General features: G+C 40.0%; 1 protein-coding gene, 1 long non-coding RNA gene and 1 pseudogene across 6 annotated transcripts in view; 1 reads left to right on the plus strand and 2 right to left on the minus strand.

The window, feature by feature from the left end:
• SCHIP1 (schwannomin interacting protein 1) overlaps nt 1-23,095 on the plus strand; it is a 611,917-nt gene that overhangs the window by 426,784 nt on the left and 162,038 nt on the right. For 2 of the 4 annotated variants that reach the window (XM_016939974.3, XM_063805241.1), the window contains exon 1: nt 20,780-20,810. The exons of the other annotated variants lie outside the window; for them this stretch is intronic. The gene's annotated coding sequence lies outside the window, so the exon portion shown is untranslated. Of the gene's footprint in view, nt 1-20,779; nt 20,811-23,095 lie in introns of those variants that run through there. 4 annotated transcript variants of the gene reach the window in all.
• LOC107970829 (uncharacterized) overlaps nt 1-23,095 on the minus strand; it is a 56,774-nt gene that overhangs the window by 5,183 nt on the left and 28,496 nt on the right. For both annotated transcript variants that reach the window (XR_010155364.1, XR_010155363.1), the window contains exons 2-3: nt 17,057-20,117; nt 16,697-16,781 (exon numbers count right to left, since the gene is read on the minus strand). This is a non-coding gene — a long non-coding RNA (uncharacterized LOC107970829). The remainder of the gene's footprint in view (nt 1-16,696; nt 16,782-17,056; nt 20,118-23,095) is intronic.
• On the minus strand, nt 9,243-14,160 carry LOC107970429 (splicing factor C9orf78-like; annotated as a pseudogene).

The raw sequence follows: 23,095 nt of genomic DNA on the forward strand, positions 1-23,095 counted from the left end.
TATTGCTCATAACCAGCCTATTGTTATCAGAACTGAAATAGGGCCAGATGTTGCTAGGTCTCTTATTTTTCCTGTGTATTAGAGTTCTATTACAGAAAACAGAAACCGCTCTAGCTATTTTAAGCATAAAGGGCAAAGGGCTTCAACACAGGGAATTAGGTGATTACTATGTGTCGAGGCCAGGCCTCCAGGACTTGCTGACAGGGAACAATGAAGAATCGGCCCTGAAGAAAGCTGCCAACTCTGCCTGAGTCAGAGGACCGGAAATCAGTAAGCTTCCCCCTGAACGGTTTGCTCTGGGAACGACCTAGGGATTAGGAAGATATTGCTGCTGCTGCTGCTGCTGCTGCTGCTGGTTCCAGAGCCATGCTTCACCCATCCAGGGTCACACTAACAACAAAAATAACAACAGCTTAAAGATGCTGCTGACACCACCCACCTTTTGACCCTTACAAAGCTGGTGGCAGGAACGCTGCTACAAAAAACCCCAAGGCAGGCTTGATCTGATCATGCCTACCACCAGGAGCAGCCAGGACTGCTGTGTTTTAAATCTCACTTGAATGCATCTCGTTGGTCAAAGTTAAAGCTAAATCACATCTGACTGCCCAGCTTAGAAATGTCCCTTTCAGCTGTCCAGCCTCTGGGGGCGGGGAGTGACAATATGTAGAATGTATGCAAAGTAAAAATCCATTTTATTCACCATATTGTATTTTTATGCAAAGATCATCTGAGCTTTTTAATGCTGGCAATTAATTCAATTTTTTGAAAATTAATGGATGGGCAGGCCAATAAAGTAGATGTCAAGAAAATGCATCTGTGATCCAGTCTGGTGGCTCATGCCTGTAATCCCAACAGTTTGGGAGGCTGAGGCAGGAGGATCACTTGAGCCCAGGAGTTCAAGACCAGCCTGAACAACATAGAGAGACCCTGCCACTACAAAAAAAAAAAAAAAATTAATTAGTAGGTCATGGTGGCACATCTGTGGTCCCAGCTATTTGGGAGGCTGAGGCGGGAGGACCACTTGAGCCCAGGAGCTGAAGGCTGCAGTGAACTATGATCATGCCACCACTTTCTAGCCTGAGTGATGGAAAAAGGAAAAGGAAAGGAAAGGAAAGGAAGGGAAGGGAAGGGAAGGGAAGGGAAAGAAAGGGAAAGAAAGGGAAAGGAAAGGAAGAGAGAGAGGAAGAAAGGAAGGAAGAAAGAAAGAGAAAGAAAGAAAAAGAAAGAAAGAAAGGAGAGAAAGAAAGAAAGAAAGGAAGGAAGGAAGAAAGAAAGGAAGAAAGAGAGGCAGGCCCGGCACGGTGGCTCATGCCTGTAATCCCAACACTTTGGGAGGCCAAGGTGGGCAGATCACCTGAGGTCAGGAGTTTGAGACCAGCCTCAACATGGCAAAACCCCGTCTCTACTAAAAATACAAAATTAGACAGGCGTTGTGGTGCATGCCTGTAATCCCAGCTATTAGGGAGGCTGAGGCAGGAGAATTGCTTGAACCTGTGAGGTGGAGGTTGTGGTGAGCCGAGATCGCGCCATTGCACTCCAGCCTGGGCAACAAGAGTGAAACTCCATCAAAAAAAAAAAAGAAGAAGAAAGAGAAAGAGAAAGGAAAGAAAGAGAAATAAAGAAAGAGAGAGAAAAAGAAAGAAAGAAAGAAAGAAAGAAAGAAAGAAAGAAAGAAAGAAAGAAAGAAAAGAAAAGAAAAGAAAAGAAAGAAAGAAAAAGGAAATGCATCTTTGAACAGATTCAGCTTCAGGACAAGTAACAGGAGGGTAGTTTTTGGTTCACTTCAGTGCATGGAGGAAGATGTGAAGCCCCAACCCCTCACTCCAGTTCATATATGAATAACAGTGTCTATAGTGTGCTATATTCAAAGCACTTACAAAGGTATTTATTATTACAAAGGTAGTAAATTATTGATAAAATATTTCAACAATACATAAATGCATATAGTAAAATTTAGTTTATCTTCTTTTACTACCTACTGCCACGCCCCACATGTAATAACCAGGAATAACATGAAATAAGTCAGACTTCTCTGTGTTGGAAGTTGAATCTGCTAGAAGCATCCTTTGATTCAGGGGGTCTATACAGAGAAAGCTAGAGCCAAGGTTTTGGACTAATAAGAGAACCTAGCCGATACATATGGTGGGGGTTTAATTTGGCTGGTGAGTTTAGTGACTAAGAAATAGGTGGCCTCTCCAAAATGGATAGCTCATATTCAGCTGGGAACAAAGGGAATTTCTTATAACATATTTTACAGCAAAGCAAACAAATACAATGTTCTGTATCGAGGTGTTTTACAAGCTTCGTAGTAATCTCAGACTTTGTGGTTAATGGTCACATTTATTGTTAATATTTAAATAACTGGGCAGGCACAGTGGCTCATGCCTGTAATCCCAACACTTTGGGAGGCCGAGGTGGGTGGATCACTTGAGGTCAGGAGTTTGAGGCCAGCATGGCCAACATAGCGAAACCCTGTCTCTATTAAAAATACAAAAATTAGTCAAGTGTGGTGGGAGGCACCTGTAGCCCCAGCTAATTGGGAGGCTGAGGGGGAAGAATAACTTGATGCCAGGAGGCAGAGGTTGCAGTGAGCTGAGATTGCACCATTGCACTCCAGCCTGGGTGACAGAGCGAGATCCTGTCTCAAAAAATAAAAAATAATAAAAAGGAAGGAGGTTCCAAGATGGCCGAATAGGAACAGCTCCAGTCTACAACTCCCAGCGTGAGCCACGCAGAAGATGGGTGATTTCTGCATTTCCAGCTGAGGTACCGGGTTCACTGGGGCTTGTCAGACAGTGGGTGCAGGACAGTGGGTGCAGCCCACGGACCGCAAGCCGAAGCAGGGCAAGGCATTGCCTCACCCGGGAAGTGCAGCGCAAGAAGTCGGGGAATTCCCTTTCGTAGCCAAGGGAAGCTGTGACAGACAACACCTGGAAAATCAGGTCACTCCCACCCTAATACTGCACTTTTCCAATGGTCTTAGCAAACGGCACACCAGGAGATTATATCCTGCGCATGGCTCGGAGGGTCCTACACCCACGGAGCCTTGCTCACTGCTAGCACAGCAGTCTGAGACCAAACTGCAAGGTGGCAGCGAGGCTGGGGAAGGGGTGCCTGCCATTGCTGAGGCTTGAGTAGGTAAACAAAGCAGCTGGGAAGCTTGAACTGGGTGGAGCCCACCTTAGCTCAAGGAGGCCCACCTGCCTCTGTAGACTCCACCTCTGGGAGCAGGGCATAGCTGAACAAAAGGAGGCAAAACTTCTGCAGACTTAAACGTCCCTGTCTGACAGCTTTGAAGAGAGTAGTGGTTCTCCCATCATGCAGTTTGAAATCTGAGAATGGACAGACTGCCTCCTCAAGTGGGCCCCTAACCCCCGAGTAGCCTAACTGGGAGGCACCTCCCAGTAGGGGCTGACTGACACCTCATAGGGCTGGGTGCCCCTCTGAGAGGAAGCTTCCAAAGGAATGATCAGGCAGCAACATTTGCCGTTCTGCAATAGTTGTGGCTCTGCAGCCTCTGCTGGTAATACCCAGGCAAACAGGGTCTGGAGTGGACCTCCAGCAAACTCCAACAGACCTGCAGCTGAGGGTCCTGACTGTTAGAAGGAAAACTAACAAACAGAAAGGACATCCACACCAAAACCCCATCTGTACATCACCATCATCAAAGACCAAAGGTAGATAAAACCACAAAGATGGGGAGAAACCAGAGCAGAAAAGCTGAAACTTCTAAAAATCAGAGCGCCTCTAATCCTCCAAAGGAATGCAGCTCCTCAGCAGCAACAGAACAAAGCTGGATGGAGAATGACTTTGACGAGTTGAGAGAAGAAGGCTTAAGAAGATCAGTAATAACAAACCTCTCTGAGCTAAAAGAGGATGTTTGAACCCATCGCAAAGAAGCTAAAAACCTTGAAAAAAGATTGGACAAATGGCTAACTAGAATAAACAGCATAGAGAAGACCTTAAATGACCTGATGGAGCTGAAAACCATGGCACGAGAACTATGTGATGCATGCACAAGCTTCAGTAGCCAATTTGATCAACTGGAAGAAAGGGTATCAGTGATTGAAGATCAAATAAATGAAATGAAGCAAGAAGAGAAGTTCAGAGAAAAAGAGTAAAAAGAAATGAACTAAGCCTCCAAGAAATATGGGACTATGTGAAAAGACCAAATCTACATCTGATTGGTGTACCTGAAAGTGATGGGGAGAATGGAACCAAGTTGGAAAACACTCTGCAGGATATTATCCAGGAGAACTTCCTCACCTAGCAAGGCAGGCCAACATTCAAATTCAGGAAATAGAGAGAATGCCACAAAGATACTCCTCAAGAAGAGCAACTCCAAGACACATAATTGTCAGATTCACCAAAGTTGAAATGAAGGAAAAAATGTTAAGGGCAGCCAGAGAGAAAGGTCAGGTTACCCACAAAGGGAAGCCCATCAGACTAACAGCTGATCTCTCAGCAGAAACTCTACAAGCCAGAAGAGAGTGAGGGCCAATATTCAACATTCTTAAAGAAAAGAATTTTCAACCCAGAATTTCATATCCAGCCAAACTAAGCTTCATACGTGAAGGAGAAATAAAATCCTTTACAGACAAGCAAATGCTGACAGATTTTGACACCATCAGGTCTGCCTTACAAGAGCTCCTGAAGGAAGCACTAAACATGGAAAGGAACAACCGGTATCAGCCACTGCAAAAATATGCCAAATTGTAAAGACCATTGATGCTAGCAAGACACTGCATCAACTAATGAGCAAAATAACCAGCTAACATCATAATGACAGGATCAAATTCACACATAACAATACTAACCTTAAATGTAAATGGGCTAAATGCTCCAATTAAAAGACACAGACTGGCAAATTGGATAAAGAGTCAAGATACATCAGTGTGCTGTATTCAGGAGACCCCTCTCATGTGCAGAGACACACATAGGCTCAAAATAAAGGGATGAAGGAAGATCTACCAAGCAAATGTAAAACAAAAAAAAGCAGGGAGTCTCTGATAAAACAGATTTTAAACCAACAAAGATCAGAAGAGGAAAAGAAGGCCATTACATAATGGTAAAGGGATCAATTCAACAAGAAGAGCTAACTATCCTAAATATATATGCACCCAATACAGGAGCACCCAGATTCATAAAGCAAGTCCTTAGAGACCTACGAAGAGGCTTAGACTCCCACACAATAATAACAGGAGACTTTAACACCCCACTGTCAACATTAGACAGATCAACAAGACAGAAAGTTAAAAAGGATATCCAGGAATTGAACTCAGCTGTGCGCCAAGTGGACCTAATACACATCTACAGAACTCTCCACCCCAAATCAACAGAATATACATTTTTTCAGCACCACACTGCACTTATTCCAATATTGACCACATTGTAGGAAGTAAAGCACTCCTGAGCAAATGTAAAAGAACAGAAATTATAACAAACTGTCTCTCAGACCACAGTGCAATCAAATTAGAACTCAGGGTTAAGAAACTCACTCAAAACCACTCATGGAAACTGAACAATCTGCTCCTGAATGACTACTGGGTACATAACAAAATGAAGGCAGAAATAAAGATGTTCTTTGAAACCAATGAGAACAAAGACACAACATACCAGAATCTCTGGGACACATTTAAAGCAGTGTGTAGAGGGAAATTTATAGCACTAAATGCCCACAAGAGAAAGCAGGAAAGATCTAAAATTGACACCATAACATCACAATTAAAAGAACTGGAGAAGCAAGAGCAAACACATTCAAAAGCTAGCAGAAGGCAAGAAATAACTAAGATCAAAGCAGAACTGAAGGAGATAGAGACAAAAACCCTTCAAAAAAATCAATGAATCCAGGAGCTGGTTTTTTGAAAAGATCAACAAAATTGATAGACCACTAGCAGGACTAATAAAGAAGAAAAGAGAGAAGAATCAAATAGACACAATAAAAAATGATAAAGGGGATATCACCACCAATCCCACAGAAATACAAACTACCATCAGAGAATACTATAAACACCTCTACACAAGTAAACTAGAAAATCCAGAAGAAATGGGTAAATTCCTGAACACATACACCATCCCAAGACTAAAATAGGAAGAAGTTGAATCCCTGAATAGACCAATAACAGGCTCTGAAATTGAGGCAATAATTAAGAGCCTACCAACCAAAAAAAGTCCAGGACCAGATGGATTCACAGCCGAATTCTACCAGAGGTACAAAGAGGAGCTGGTACCATTCCTTCTGAAACTATTCCAATCAATAGAAGAAGAGGGAATCCTCCCTAACTCATTTTACGAGGCCAGCATCATCCTGATGCCAAAGCCTGGCAGAGACACAACAAAAAAAGAGAATTTTAGACCAATATCCCTGATGAACATTGATGCAAAAATCCTCAATAAAATACTGGCGAACCAAATCCAGCAGCACATTCAAAAGCTTATCCACCGTGATCAAGTGGGCTTCATCCCTGGGATGCAAGGCTGGTTCAAGATACACAAATCAATAAATGTAATCCATTATATAAACAGAACCAAAGACAAAAACCACAGGATTATCTCAATAGATGCAGAAAAGGCCTTCAACAAAATTTCAACAGCCTTTCATGCGAAAAACTCTCAATAAATTAGGTATTGATGGGATGTATCTCAAAATATTAAGAGCTATTTATGACAAATCCACAGCCAATATCATACTGAATGAGTAAAAACTGGAAGCATTCCCTTTGAAAACTGGCAGAAGACAGGGATGCCCTCTCTCACCACTCCTATTCAACATAGTGTTGGAATTCCTGGCCAGGGAAATCAGGCAGAAGAAAGAAATAAAGGGTATTCAGTTAGGAAAAGAGGAAGTCAAATTGTCCCTGTTTGCAGATGACATGATTGTATATTTAGAAAACCCCATCGTCTCATCCCAAAATCTCCTTAAGCTGATAAGCAACTTCAGCAAAGTCTCAGGATACAAAATCAATGTGCAAAAATCACAAGCATTCTTATACACCAATAACAGACAAACAGAGAGCCAAATCATGAGTGAACTCCCATTCACAATTGCTTCAAAGAGAATAAAATACCTAGGAATCCAACTTACAAGGGATGTGAAGGACCTCTTCAAGGAGAATTACAAACCACTGCTCAACGAAATAAAAGAGGACACAAACAAATGGAAGAACATTCCATGCTCATGGATAGGAAGAATCAATATTGTGAAAATGGCCACACTTCCCAAGATAATTTATAGATTCTATGCCATCCCCATCAAGCTACCAATGAATTTCTTCGCAGAATTGGAAAAAACTACTGTAAAGTTCATACGGAACCAAAAAAGAGCCCACATTGCCAAGACAATCCTAAGCAAAAAGAACAAGGCTGGAGGCATCACGCTACCTGACTTCAAACTATACTACAAGGCTACAGTAATCAAAACAGCATGGTACTGGTACCAAAACAGAGATATAGACCAATGGAACAGAACAGCGCCCTCAGAAATGATACCACACATCTACAACCATCCCATCTTTGACAAACCTGACAAAAACAAGAAATGGGGATAGGATTCCCTATTTAATAAATGGTGCTGGGAAAACTGGCTAGCCATATGTAGAAAGCTGAAACCCGATCCCTTCCTTATACCTTATACAAAAATTAATTCAAGATGGATTGAAGACTTAAATGTCAGACCTAAAATCATAAAAACCCTAGAAGAAAACCTAGGCAATACCATTCAGGACATAGGCATGGGCAAGGACTTCATATCTAAAACACCAAAAGCAATGGCAACAGTAGCCAAAATTGACAAATGGGATCTAATTAAACTAAAGAGCTTCTCCACAGCAAAAGAAACTACCATCAGAGTGAACAGGCAACCTACAGAATGGGAGAAAATTTTTGCAGTCTACCCATCTGACAAAGGGCTAATATCCAGAATCTACAAAGAACTTAAACAAATTTACAAGAAAAAAATCAAACAACCCCATCCAAAAGTGGGCGAAGGATATGAACAGACATTTCTCAAAAGAAGACATTTATGCAGCCAACAGACACATGAAAAAATGCTCATCATCACTGGCCATCAGAGAAATGCAAACCAAAACTACAATGAGATATCATCTCACACCAGTTAGAATGGTGATCATTAAAAAGTTAGGAAACAATACGTGCTGGAGAAGATGTGGAGAAATAGGAACATTTTACACTGTTGGTGGAACTGTAAACTAGTTCAACCATTGTGGAAGACAGTGTGAGATTCCTCAAGGATCTAGAACTAGAAATACCATTTGATCCAGCCATCCCATTACTGGGTATACACCCAAAGAATTATAAATCATGCTGCTCTAAAGACACATGCACACGTATGTTTATTGCGGCACTTCACAATAGCAAAGACTTGGAACCAACCCAAATGTCCATCAATGATAGACTGGATTAAGAAAATGTGGCACATATACACCATGGAATACTATGCAGCCAAAAAAATGAGTTCATGTCCTTTGTAGGGACATTGGCGAAGCTGGAAACCATCATTCTGAGCAAACTATCTCAAGGACAGAAAACCAAACACCGCATGTTCTCACTCATAGGTGGGAATTGAACAATGAGAACTCTTGGACACAGGGTGGGGAACATCACACACCGGGGCCTATCGTGGGGTGGGGGGAGGGGGGAGGGGGAGGGATAGCATTAGGAGAAACACCTAATGTAAATGACGAGTTAACGGGTGCAGCACACCAACATGGCACATGTATACATATGTAACAAACCTGCACATTGTGCACATGTACCCTAGAATTTAAAGTATAAAAAAATTAAAAATAAATAAATAAGTAAAAATTGAATAACTTAGAGAACATCTTGCCCTTCTCAGTAAACATTAGAAGGAGCTATAATTTATTATATTCTAAACACTATAGCAAAATATTTAAATTTAAGTAAGACCTTCGTTCCCCTAGCTTATCTTTCAGCAATGTTTCTTGTTTATTTTGCTCTTGTTTTCTTTTTTTTTCTTTTTTCTCTTTTTGAGGCAGAGTGTTACTCTGCCACCCAGGCTGGAGTGCAGTGGCACCATCTCGGCTCACTGCAACCTCTGCCTCCTGAGTTCAAGCAATCCTCCCGCCTCGGCCTCCCAAGTAGCTAGGATTACAGGCATCTGCCAGCCAGCCCAGCTAATTTTTGTATTTTTAGTAGAGACGGGGTTTTGCCATGTTGGCCAGACTGGTTGCAAACTCCTGACCTCAGGTGATCCGCCCGCCTCTGCCTACCAAAGTGCTGGGATTACAGGTGTGAGCTACCACGCCCAGCCTATTTAGCTCCTGTTTTCAGCAGAAAGTAAACATTCTTTATCTTTCATTTTTTAAATTCATTTTGTATTTAATAATTAAATTCTAAAAGTGATAAAAATATATACAGTTTTGCTTTTTCTTTCTTAATAAAAAACCTTGTAAAAGTTAGAAAATACCAGTATTGCTTTGAATACTGATATTCTAGTATTTTTCTGCTGTCAGCTAGACCCACTTTAAACAATGAAGGATTGATTTCTGAACCCATTTCAAATATGTGAAAGTAGAAGACACGATTGCATATATAACGATAAAAGCACTGTCTAAAGGGTATTATTAATAGCATACCATGGACACATAGTTGCTTCCTTCTGACCAAGAACAAATGTTAAGAGAAAACCAATAAATACATTTACAAACAGGATTTAGGGCCCACAAAAATAGAGTTTGCTTTTAAATAGGAAATCTATGCACTGCTTTATTTCAAAAAGTTACAAATTTAGTGCTTGAAAAATCCAGCAGGTAAGCAGCAGGAGTAAGAAAGTCTGTTTTTGGAAGTGTCTAATGGCAAATGAGCATGCTTCTATCCAGGAAGCATTTTTCCATGAAAGGGATGGAGAGAGAAAGAACTGGTATTTACATTCCATTCTACACAACTCAGTACTGCCTGTTCATCTTCTTGAACTTCTCATAGTGATAGTCATCAGGGGCCTTCTCATTAACAGGATGCTTGCCATTTGGAAAGGACCACTCAGGCTCTGGCTTCTCCCTGTCACCTGCTTTCAAGGCTCTTCTTTGTTTCTGTGTATGAGGCTGTTGAGTTCCTAATGATAAAAATCGGTTGTGCAGCATATATTCACAGCCATGTTGGTAGGCACGAAGGACGTCTCACTGTCTTTCTTCTTGTTCTGCTGTTCTTCCCCAGCTGGGCTTTGGCATCCTCCATGGAAATGATATTATTTTTTATTTTAGCATTGATGCTGAGGTCCACCTTGGGGAGGCCACTCAGCATCTGGCTAGAAAGCATCTCCTCTGTCTTCTTTGCTGAGGAAACACAAATGTTTTCTTGAAGTTCATAAAGGCAGTCCTCTGTGTTCTTCAGCTTGACTTTCTGTTCCTTATGTTCCATAGTCTCTTTCCTCTTCTTCAGCTCTGTCTCAACGTACTTTATTATGTCTGCATTCTCATCCCTTCAGTTGGTTTCTGCAGAAAACAATGTCCCCAGTGTCTTCCTCTTCACTGATTTTATCTTTGTCCCTTTTGTTTAGTTTCTTTAGGAAACTATGGTGGATACTTGTATGGTGGGTACCATACCACCTATTTTCATATGAAAGGGATCATCCACTAGAGTGGTCTCTTCTTGTACCTTCTCTTCCACCAGTAGGGCCACAGCATTCAGCCTGTTGGGCCTCTTCCTCAAGTTCTACACCCTCTTGTCTCTTCCAGTTTTAATCAAACCTCCTCTGAGTTCTGCTCATCCTCTTCCGACTCTGAGTTGGCCTGGCACCAACAGAAAGTCTTCTCTTTCTATCTTATAGAGAGAATAATAATCGACACTTCTCAAAGTATTCGGGTCAACAAGACATTTTCTTCTCAAGGCATCTCATCAAATCCACAGGATCTATAATTTCATTTACATTTAGCCAAGGTCTAATCAAGGATTTAGGTTTCTAATTTTTATTTCCCCAATTGTTTAATGTATACATTTGAGATGCAATATTTTGTGTGTGTGCATGTGTGTGTATGTGTATGTGTGTGTATAGAGAGGGTGTGTGTGCGAGAGAGAAGCATGTATGTGTGCTTGTATGCATATCATTTTTTCAAGTACTTTCACATATTGTCTTGTTAAATTGTTGAAAAAACCATATAAATAAACAAGTTGCCTATTTTTTCTCCATTTTACTGTGGCTCAAAGAGGTTTCGTGGCTTCATGACGATTAACTAGTAAAGTATCAGAACAGATTTGAACCCTCTGTTTCTGAGTCCAATATTCTTTGCCCTGAACTACATGTCTTCATATAGAAATCATAAAATATAGCTGAAGGGATTTAGAATTCCTGGAGAAAAGTGGGGAGCAGGAAGACTAGATGTGGTTACTCCTCTCTGTGGCATCTCTTCCTCCCCTGGCTATAGCAATTGGAACCTGCTGTGGCTGCTGAGCAGAGCTCATGTGTGCTCAGTGCTTCCAGGAGCTGGGTAGGTGTTTTGCAGCCTGTTTTCTGAATCCTTGAGCAGAACCTAATTATTAATAGCTAATCCAAAATTTGAGATCCACTTTGTTCCTTTTCAGTCCTCTTAGAGATTGAAGAACTCTTGCTGAAACTTAATGGTGTTTTTCTTATCAAAAAACTTATACATGTTAACTGTAATTAAGTTAGAAAATAATGGTTTCATAAAGATAAGAAATTAATAATAGCTGATAATCCCACCATCCACATATTTTTATTACTACAGTTTTGCTACATATTGTTTCTTTACAAATATAAGAATTTTTAAATGAAATGATACTATATATTTTTTGCAATGTTTCTGTGTTTTCTCCAGAAATAGAAAAGTATCACAAGTCTAGTCCCATGTTATTAAGTAGTCTTCTATAAGAATATTTTTAGTAACTATCTCACTGCATGATGTCAGTGTTCTTCCATAAGAACATTTTTAATGATATCTTATTGCATGATGTCAGAGTTTGCTTCACATACTAGGTCAGAATTTTAAATTAGTTCTGTTCTTCATCATTTTAGATAGGCTATGTTTATTTCATTTCCTGTTTATTATGAAGAACCCAGCCCTAACCCCATATAGTACCTGGAAGAAGCAACCCTATACATCATAAGACACCTCTTCTCCCAAACAGCTGCTAGGATGAGGCTAATCTATTGGCACTCAGCAAGCAATCAGTCCAAATCAATCAAGAATTTTTAACTAAGAGACCCAGCAAAAGCAGTAGAGAAGAGGCATTTCAAATGAAAGATACTTTGCAACCTAATACTTACAACCAAAAGAACCTTGACCAAAACACTGTGATAAAGCTTGAGGCTGAATCTTCATTTTCCATATTCATAATTTGTTAGAATAATTCTTAGAATTGGGATTACTAGCTCAATTTTATATGTTTTAATACATTTGATGCATATTGCCAAATTGCTACCTGGAAGAGTTGAATCAATTTATTTTCCTCCTGATCACCACTAGAAGTTCATGTATTTTTTCCAATTTGATTTCCAGAATGGTACTTTATTGTCTTAAGTTGCACATCTATGATTTCTGAGTGAAGTTTTAATATTTTCTATAGGGATTGACCATTTGTATTTCTTCTCTTATTGATTGCCTTTTCATATCATTTGCTCATCTTTTTTGTTGGAGTAATCATACTTTTCTCATTGATTTAAAATAACTCCTTATATGTTACAGATTTTAATCCTGATCAGGACCTTTTTTACTGGGAGCTAATGTGAGTTAGGAGGAAGGGCAGGGAAAGATGGGCCAAGGGTTTGGGTGAAGGTCTGCAGCCAAAGGAGGATTAGGTCAGGAGACACTGCAGCTCCTGACTCCTCTCCCTCTTCCCTAGACCAGCGTCTTCTTCCCCAGGGCATTCATAGAGACTTTCAAAGGGTATATTGATATAGATAGTTTTTAGGGAATTAATTTATGGATTTTCAAATTTCATATAACTTGTTCATAAAATTGACTGCCTGAGAAATCTTTACCCACCTCCCTTTTCCAGTAGTTTTCTCCCATTTCACAAAATCTTGCTATGGTGATTTACAATGGGATATAAAGCACTCTGGAGCTCCAAAAAAGTGATAATTTGAAATATCGGGGAGGATGTCAAGAAAATGAGTGACTCGAATCCCTGGGTAAAAAAAATTCCTTTGCAAGTCAAGTGGTTGCTAAATCTTTGCCTTCAATAAAATTTAAAGAAGACACAATTCAGTTGTCAGTTGACAGATTATTAAAAATTTTTTCTTATGAATCACCTTGTGCATGTAACTCAGTGGGAATTCAGTGACATTGCTATAGCTGCCTTCATTCTCATCTGCACAAGCAAGATTTCTCAATGTTTTTACTGAGATGCATTTTAAGAGTTTGATTTTTTTATCTTAATAATTACCTGTCTAAAGTTGTAATATATTCATCTTGTTTTCATCAGTTATGCCCCATAATCATCAGGACAGTATAAGCTACCTAACTGTAATAAGTAAACCTAAAATGTTAATGGTTTAACACAACAAACTTGATTGCTCATTCATCTCACAGTTTGATGCAGATGAGGAGCCCTTCTTGGGGACTCTCTTCCAAGGGTGACCAAGATACCTCTGTTTCCATCTTGTATCTCTGCCACCAGAGTTTCTAGTTCCACTTGGGAAGATGAGAGAGAGAGAGAAACTAAATCCACTTTTTCTTTTCTTTTTTCTTTTTTTTTTTTTTTTAAGATGGAATCTCCCTCTGTCACCTAGGTTGGAGTGCAGTGGTGTGATCTCAGCTCACTGCAACCTCTGCCTTCCGGGTTCAAGAGATTCTCCTGCCTCAGCCTCCAAGTAGCTGGGACTACAGGCACATGCCACTGCACCCAGCTAATTTTTGTATTTTTAGTAGAGACGGGGTTTCATCATCTTGGTCAGGTCTCGAACTCCTGGCCTCAAGGGATCCGCCTGCCTCCGCCTTCCAAAGTGCTGCAATTACAGGCGTGAGCCACCATGCCTGGCCTCAATACACTTTTAACTGCCTAGGATTGGAAACAAGACTTCATTTCTGCCCACTATCCCAGTGGAAAACTATGAAATAAAAACTTCCTGGACTTTCAAGAAGAAAAAGGTGTGGTGAGCACAGTACTGTCTCTGCCACAGGTACCACTGGCAATAATCGCAATGACAGCTCCATCCAGGTGCATTGTCTTTTAACAGGGCCAATGGTCACAGGAAAGAAACAAATTGTAATTTCACTTTATATTTATTATAGAAAACTAAGGTATAATTATACTAAGGTAAAATTTAAATACTCCTAAGCACAGAAAGATCTTTTATTAGAATAAAATTTTGTAAAAGAATGGAAATAAGAATTCAAAGGGAAAAAGAAATGATGTAAAATTCCCACCTCTTATCAAGTGGATGATGGTGGGTGTCATGGTGCTATACTACTTATATTCCATTAGATATATTATAACAAGCTGAGTAATAGTATTACTTTTGAAAGCCAATATTTACAACAGACCATATATTACACCCTTTGCAACCATTGAAGTTTTGATGAAAACTTTTAGATTATAACATAAAACTGAATGAAGGTATATAGTTTTTCAAAATTGCCTAGGAGATATTGAACAAAAATGTTGAAGCCCAGTGTCTTTAAGGAAATACTCAGTTTGATTTCATTATTTAAAAGCTAACAAAAAAAATCAACTGTTAGTAGGACGGCTTCTGCTGTACTGGATTTGCAGCTCCACGGGTTGCAAACCACTGTCTTTTAGGACACCAATTCCTCAGGAAGTCTAGGGATAAAGAATTCGAGGTGCAGAAATGTTGCATTTTTTGGCAGAGTTCATACATGAAGGTAACAAGCAGAGCCGCAGGCTGACACGCCCTGCTTTGCTTTGTGGTCCAGCTACCCTAGGGTTTAAGTCTTCTGCTCTGAAGTCTGTGAATTCTTATTGCCTTGCTCATCAGCTGATCATATTGAACCACTCTCCCAGTGAAATAAAAATCCTACCATTTTCCAGAAGAATCTAAAGCAGGCTGTCTTTTTGACTGCTGAAGATGGCAGTTTTAGACAGGGGTCTAGCTCTCCTCCCTAAAAAGGCCCATTGACCTTTATTGCAAGTGAAATAGCTTATGGGAACAGTAAATGGCTAACCTTACTGTACTATAAAATAGGGCTCCCTGCAGCCTCTCCTGTCTCTCAGCTTTACTGAGAGGCTTATAATAGCATTTCTCATAAAAGCCTCTGTGCCATTTCCCAGGTGCAAACCTTTACAGAGAAGTACAACTAGGGAGTTTCCAAAATTGCTCGAAGAGAAGATTGTCTAAGGATAATGCCAACTATTTAGCAGGTGTTTCTTGACGGGAACTTGAGATCACTTTATTTTTTGCATTTACTTTTATGTAACCTGTATAAGTGGCAATTGGCGATATGCTGGAAACATAGGAGAGGAAGCTTACATTAAAAGCCCATTGAGGACACCACCTGATTTAGAGATCAAAAAACAAATCCTCTATGAACTAATGTAGTTAAAGCCATGAAAAAGAAACTTTGGTCAGGCTCCAAAATATATTTTTTAAACCATCCTATAATGCTTGTTGAGCATCAGTCATTTGCAAGGTGAACTGGCTGGTAGATGCTGCAGAATCTTTTCTAAAAAGAAAGATGTGAGCAGCTTAAAATTCAAGAATTCCGAGTTTTTTCCTAATCAACACCCAGTCACCTCTTTCATGTACCCTATTTTATCTTCATCACAGAATTAATTACTACCTGATATTTTCTTTTTTATTTATTTACTGGTCTGCCTCCCCACAAGAACATAAGCTCCATGAGTATTATGATTTTGCCTATTTTTTTCCACTGCTATATCCCTGGGGTTCTGAAGAGCCCAGCATGTTGTAGACTGTCAACAAATCTTGTCAAATGACTGAATAAATTCCCACCCTAAGAAGGTGCATAAACTCGCAAGGAATGGAAAATGAAGCCCCAAATATCAATAATATTCATTAACATATTTATTCAATTTTTTAAAAGTGCTTAAGCATAGCAATAAAGGCCTTGGAGGATTGAGGGATGTTATCTTATAGGATGAATCAAGTTTCCTAGAGGAAGTGATTAGGTTCGACTTTGATTTCCTGAGCTAGTGTGGGTCTGGGGAACAAAGCAAAGTGTAGCCAACACACAGGGAATATACGTTTGGTTTCATGCCTATATTTTTATGTGAAACAAAGGGCTGCTAGCAAAGCCTTCATGATAGTCAACAAATTAATAAGCCCCTGTTCAGTATATCTAGGCTGCCTCATGCACTGGTCAGTCCTTCCTCTAAATGGGTGTCCAGATGATTCCTCTTTCTGCTCTTTTAGGCTCCAAAAAACTTTTTTTGTTGTTTTTTTTTTTTTGGTTTGTTTGTTTGTTTGTTTTTTGGTCACAGCCATGGCATCATCAAATTTAAAAATCCTGTTTTGTTTTTTTTTTTAAAAAAGGCAATCTGTAATTTAAGAGTAACTTTAATAAATCTGGACCCATTGTTAGCTCCCCAGGGCACATTTAAAATATGTAAGCTGCATGATGTCAGATTATGCTGTGATTGTCTTACTAGTGCCTTAAGGACAGACCATATGCCAGTGGGTGGGTAGATTAGTACCTCTTAGAAGGAAGTGGATCTTTTCACCATCATTCTGGGAGTTGATCACACCTAGGCAGGGGATAAAGACTAAGGAAGTGGGCCTTACCTTTATGTCTGGATTATCCTTCTCCTCTCTCTGGGTAGGTGGCCAATATTGTCCAAGTTCCAAAAGGCAGAAATTCTCTTGACATCTGAAGGAGGATGGAGAATGAGGCAGGCAACCAGCTTCACAGGGGACCCTAAGACCAGTCTAGAGGGTGCTATACTACTTCTCCCCCACTCACTGCCAACTTCCAGTAATGTCTTGTTAAGTTGTTCCATGCCTAAGTAATGTCTTATTAAATTGGTTCCTGGCATTAGCTGTCTTATGAGATAAAGGGAAGAATCTGTCTCACATTGGTTGGAGAAACAAAAGAAGAGGAGCTCCCCTTTCCCTCTCTTTCCCAGTGAGGCTGGGATGGGTTACCTGCAGTGGTCACAGCAGAGCAATGCTATGCTCAGAAGCATCTTGTGAAAGTCACTTGCAGTAATAGCAGCAGGGTAGAGAGAACAAACCAGACTTGGGAAAGCTCAGGTGAACTCTGAGAGGCCCTGGATCCCTGGAGAAATAGTGGGGGACAGTTAGAAACAGAATTATTCCTGGCAGTCAGGCCAGGGGGTTTTGAAGCTCTCAGGTTTACTCATTAAAAATAGATGTGTTCCGGCCAGGCGCAGCGGCTCATGCCTGTAATACCACCACTTTGGGAGGCCAAAGCAGGCAGATCACCTGAGGTCAGGAGTTCAAGACCAGCCTGGCCAACATAGTGAAACCCCATCTCTACTAAAAGTATAAAATCATCTGGGCATGGTGGTGCACGCTGTAGTCCCAGCTACTTGGGAGGCTGAGGCAGGAGAATCACTTGAACCCGGGAGGCAGAGGTTGCAGTGAGCTGAGATCACACCACTGCACTCCAGCCTAGGAGACAGGTGAGACTGTCTAAAAAAAAGAAAAGAAAAGAAAATAGAAGTGTTCCAGATAAAACTCTCTTTATAATATTGTGGTAGTGGTAAAAAAATTACCTATTTTTTCCAAGGCAGCATGTTGTTTAATGATGGAATACAAAAAGCCTTCCCAATAATGTGAGGAAATGGTGACATTGTTTAACATATTTAACTAATATTGTTTAAGTACTACCCAATTAAATAAGAGGAAATAAATGTATAAAACAATGAAAAGGATGAGCCAAAGTAATAATTATTTACAGATGATATGATTGCATAGCTAAAAGAGAGTCACATAGAAAATTATTGGAAGCAATAAGATAATCCAGTACAAAAGCTGGTTATTAAATGCAATAATCAATAACTTTTCTGTATAAAAACAAGTTAGAAAACATAATGAAAAAGTTCCCATTTAAAATGGCTTCTAGAATAATAAAATACATTAGAATAAAAATAACAATAAACATGCAGAACATATGTAACTGAATCTTGATAAAATGAAATGGCATTCCCTATGTTTAGATAAAAAGACTAAATATCATAAAGAAGTCAACTTTCCCTAAATCAAATTATTAATTGAATGTAATACCAACAAAAATAAGATTTCTTGGTTATTGTTGAAATCACATATGGCAAATAAAGATATTCATTACACAATTATTTTAGCTGCAATAGACTAGAAACAGTCTGAATGTACATCAATAGGACACTGGTTAAATTATGGTATATTCCCAGAAGACAGCCTTGTATTCTGCCATTTAAAAAGTAAAGGAGATCTGCAGGCCTGGATATGGAATAATATCCAAGATATGTTGTTAAATAAAAAGATCACAATTTATATCTACACTATATCCATATAAAATAAATGGCATCATAATGTATCTGTAAATATGTATGTCCATATAAATTAGCGTGTTTCCTTATTTGTACATAGTTTTCATAATTGTTATCTTTAATGGCTATATGAAGTGGAGTCCTTTCTGTTTCATAAATCTGTCTGTCCCTAGTGCCTATTATAATGTTCAGGAAGTCCTAATGAGAGCAAAGAATGATGCTAAGACTGTAAATGCTGGTGCCAAAATACCTTAATCCAAATGGGAATTTTTTAACCTCTGTGCCTTAGTCTTCTGGCCTATAAAATGGGGATGATGACGATTTTTACCTCATATGTTTGTCAGGAGAATTGAGACAGATTAAGTGAGATTACAGATTAAGTGGGTTAATCTGCATAAAGCTTTTACAGCAGTGCCTGGCACATGATGAGCAATCAATCAGCATGAGCTATTATTATTACTGTATGAAATAACCTTAGAGACTTTAAGTCATTTCTTGTTATGGCTGTTATAGATAGTAATGCAATGAGTAGCTCTATTAATATAATGTTTTGCCTCTTTTTAATTATTTCATTAGATTAAATTCCTAGAAATTAGATTGCTGGATCAAAGAGTAATCACAATAATTACCTTTTAAAGATATTCCTTTGACCTCTTCCCTTAATGAAAATTTAATGATATGAAAATTACTAGTTGATATAGAAGAGAGAGTAAAGCAAATAAATCATGTATTTATTTGACCACAGCAAAAGGGAGAAGAGCTCCCCTTTCCCTCTCTTTCCCAGTGAGGCTGGGATGGGTTAGCCATTTACTAAACAATTATTTAGTAAACACCTATTTTATTCATAAAACTATCTAGACATCATACAAAAACCCAGGGTTCCATTCAGTTGATTAAATCCAACAAAGATTTCCCAGTCTACTACATGCTTGTTCCATGCTGGGAGTTAATCAGAGTAGGAGGAATATGGAGTGGCCTTTGTCCTTAAAACTCAAAATTTATGCAAGAAAGTAAGATGTGAAGATAGTATGAGACTCTATAATCAAGCGCCAAATTCCGTTTTTAAAAGATCCCAAATCTGTGATTCAGACACTGGATATTAGGCATAGTAAGCTAAGCAAAAAAGAGTAGGTGCTGGCTGGAGCCACCTGGCAGACGTCAAAGCATTTTCAAAGACAATATCCAGTTAGCAGCAAAGAAAGAAGTATGTTACCACAAAAGTGATGACCAAATTAGGCTCTACTCTCTTCTTAGAATCTAACATTTTATAATTACTTTTAATCCACCCCCAAATCAACAGGACAGCTTTGCATTTGAATATTATCAGTAGAAAATCTTTGCTCTTGCTAAAGCACATCCTCGTCCCTGCCAGCTGGAAGGTAAAAGGAACCCTCAAACTTCAGCTGTGGGCTTTAGCCAAGGGAGTCCAAGAGTTGTGCTCAGGAGTAGATGAGGCCGGTAGAGGGCCTCCACTGAGGACTGTGCGTGTTTATCTGTTTCGGAAGGGCTCTCTATCTGCTGAAAGAGCAAAATCATCTCCACTTCACTGTTTTCAGGATGCAGTGCAAATGTGTCTTACAACCATCCAAGTCTCACACCACAAGCTTTACCACTCTTCAGTCTTCTCTCTTTTGTCTTGGAGTCAGGAGGAAGGGGGCAAACTGCCCTCCTCTTTGAGGCGAGCAAGATCCTCTGTCTCAAGGAAGCCAAACCTGAAATAGAAGCAGAAGCCCTTTCATATAATTGAGGAAGACTTCACAGTTGCCAGAAACCCTTTTTGTAAGAGAATAAGTCCCACATAAAGGGTTTTCTGGCCTTTAAAATTAGCCCACCAAATATCTTTCTTGTGCCTTATCCAGGAATTTTTTTTTTTCTGCTGCCGAGGCTGGAGTGCAATGGCACAATCTTGGCTCATTGCAACCTCTGCCTCTAGGTTCAAGCATTCTCCTGTCTCAGCCTCCTGAGTAGCTGGGAGGCCGCCAACACACCTGGCTAATTTTTGTATTTTTAGTAGAGACTGGGTACTGGGTTTCACCATGTTGGCCAGGCTGGTCCCGAACTCCTGAGCTCAGGTGATCCACCTGCCTTGGCCTCCCAAAGTGCTGGAATTACAGGCGTGAGCCACCACGCCTGGCCCCTTATTTAGGAATTATTAAATTGCCTACTATGTGCAGAAACTTGTGAATTGTCAGGCTCCAAATTTCCTCAAAAGGCTGAAGCCTGGCAGGCAATGTCAAGAGGAGTTGCTTCTTGCCCAAACAGGTTCCAAAGCAGTCAAGTGAAATTGTCTTCCTTATATGGTGAAAAGTGCCCTGTCCCTTTAAGGCCAAGAGATTTGGCTGCAGACAGTCCCTGGGAAGTTTGCGGGCAGCCCCATCCTGTGTCTGATCCTTGCTGTTGTGCAGGTGAGTTCCCAAACCTTCTCTCCCCAATTTGCCCTCTATAATCGTTCTCATGGCAGGTTAGAAATACTGGTATGAAAGGGCTAGAGAATTTCAGGGTCAGCAGAGATGGTGCTGTTTGGAGAAGTTTGAGTTGAAGGAAAAAACAAGGTTACAAGGGAAATGTGCAGTAATGCAGCCAGTGAGGATGCATCTAACTTCCTGTGGGGAGAAGGCAGCAAGGTTACAGAAGGCCCTGAGGCATTTCCAGGGCAGGGCAGGGGAAACAAATTCAGCTGGGGAAGAGGGACAAATTCTAGATAAGACCGTGGAGGGATAAGTTTAGACTCTTGAGCTATATAACCTGGTGAACCGCAAGTTAAAACCAAACATAGCTGGTAGGAAATACTGCTTCTGCAAGTGCTGAAGGCTTTGCAGGAGCTGGAGCTACAGGACTAGACTGCAGAGGAGAAAGTACATGAATGTTTGGAATGTCTATAGGCCTGGAAGGCTGCAGCCTTAACCCTTTTTGCAGCCTGGCTTTTTAGCCATTAGGGTTTGGCTGCCACAGAGCAGGAGGTGGGGGTGCATGTGTGAAGCACTGCAGTAGGAGACTAAATAAATAAACAAGACTATGATTGTGGAAATGCATCTCTGGCATCCTCATAGTACCACATGCAGAGAAGAGAGATTTTCTAAGCTCAGATTTTCTGTGTCATCCACAGAAACATCTCAGATTTTCTGTGTCATCCTTCTTCCAGCAAAGGGCTGGAAGAAATCTCATTTAAGCTAATTACTGCTCCGTCATTTACTAATTCAGCTTCTTGAATTTTTTTCCTCCATGGTCTGGAGCCTGGTACAATATTAATTTGAAATTAACTAATAAAACTTTTTAATAGCTAAAGATTTCCTAGCAGAAGTGTGTTTCTCTCTAAGATTGACATGTATATACAGCTGGGGTTGGGATTTTATTGAGAGCTTGAAAAGAGATGGGTGTAGTATAGAAGGAGAAACACTTGATGGTCATTTTACGTAATATCCAAAGCCGTTTAACTGAGCCTACAGCCAAAAAAGAGTCCACCCAGGAATTTAAAAAAAGAGATGCTAAATTACAGGGCTTGGGGTCCTCTTTCCTCCTAGTTGAGTCTAGATCCATTCATCATTCAGAGGCAGTGGTTTCTCTACAGTTGTGTGGGGGAGTGAACAAGAAGGCTGGATTAAAATTCCTTACATACTCCATGCCTTTTAAAAATATTCATTCATCTGAGTAGTCACTGAAGAATTCTTCTTATTATTAACTAACAAGTGCTCTATCCACTTGTTAGTGCTTTCTAAAGACAGAATGTTCATGAAAAAAGATTTTGTTTTATCAAGAGGGATTTGTTAGTATAAGGGTTCCTCTCTTCTCCTCCGACTTCTGATGGATGGGCAAAGTGGTGATTATTGGTTACTGAAAAGAAAGATCTGTTCTTGACTCTAAAATCACAAAGGGCTTTACTTTGGACCTTTCTCATTCAGAAACATTGGTGTCCCAAGCAAAAAGTTAACTTATGCATTCACAATGTGGAAGACAGCAGAGTGCATGGGTATAGTTTTGCTTCATTTTGTACCAAGCAAATCCAGAAAGCAGTGTCAAATACATTGCTTTCAAATATAGATGCCACAAAGAAAAACAAAATTCTATCCTTACAGCTGAAAAATCTCTAAAAGTACCATATTGTTATTATTATTCTTGTTTACATTTTTTTTTTTTTTTGTGAGAGGGAGTCTTGCTCTGTTGCCCAGACTGGAGTGCAATGGCGCAATCTCAGCTCACTTCAACCTCCGCCTCCCAGGTTCAAGCGATTCTCCTGCCTCAGCCTGCTGAGTAGCTGGGATTACAGACACGTGCCACCATGCCCAGCAAATTTTTGTATTTTTAGTAGAGACAGGGTTTTACCATGTTGGTCAGGCTGGTCTCGAACTCCTGTCCTCATGATCTGCCCGCCTCGGCCTCCCAAAGTGCTGGGATTACAGGTGTGAGCCACAGTGCCCAGCCCATACTGTTATCTTTTATAAGATAAGTCAAGATATTTCCAACGGAAAAAAAAGATGTGTCTTCCCAAACATTTCATTCAATGACTTTCCCCGCCCTCAGTCACATATGGATCTTATAACTTCACACAAGCCGCTTACTTTATCTGTGCCTCAGTTTCCAACCTAGAATTGAGCAGATCTGAGTTAAATTTCTAGTTTCTTCATTTATTTCCATAACCATAGGCAAATTACTCAGCCAGTCTAAACTTTAGCTTTCTTATTTGTAAAAAGAA

This window comes from Pan troglodytes, chromosome 2 (genome assembly GCF_028858775.2).
Source record: "Pan troglodytes isolate AG18354 chromosome 2, NHGRI_mPanTro3-v2.0_pri, whole genome shotgun sequence".
Classification (NCBI taxonomy): domain Eukaryota; kingdom Metazoa; phylum Chordata; class Mammalia; order Primates; family Hominidae; genus Pan; species Pan troglodytes.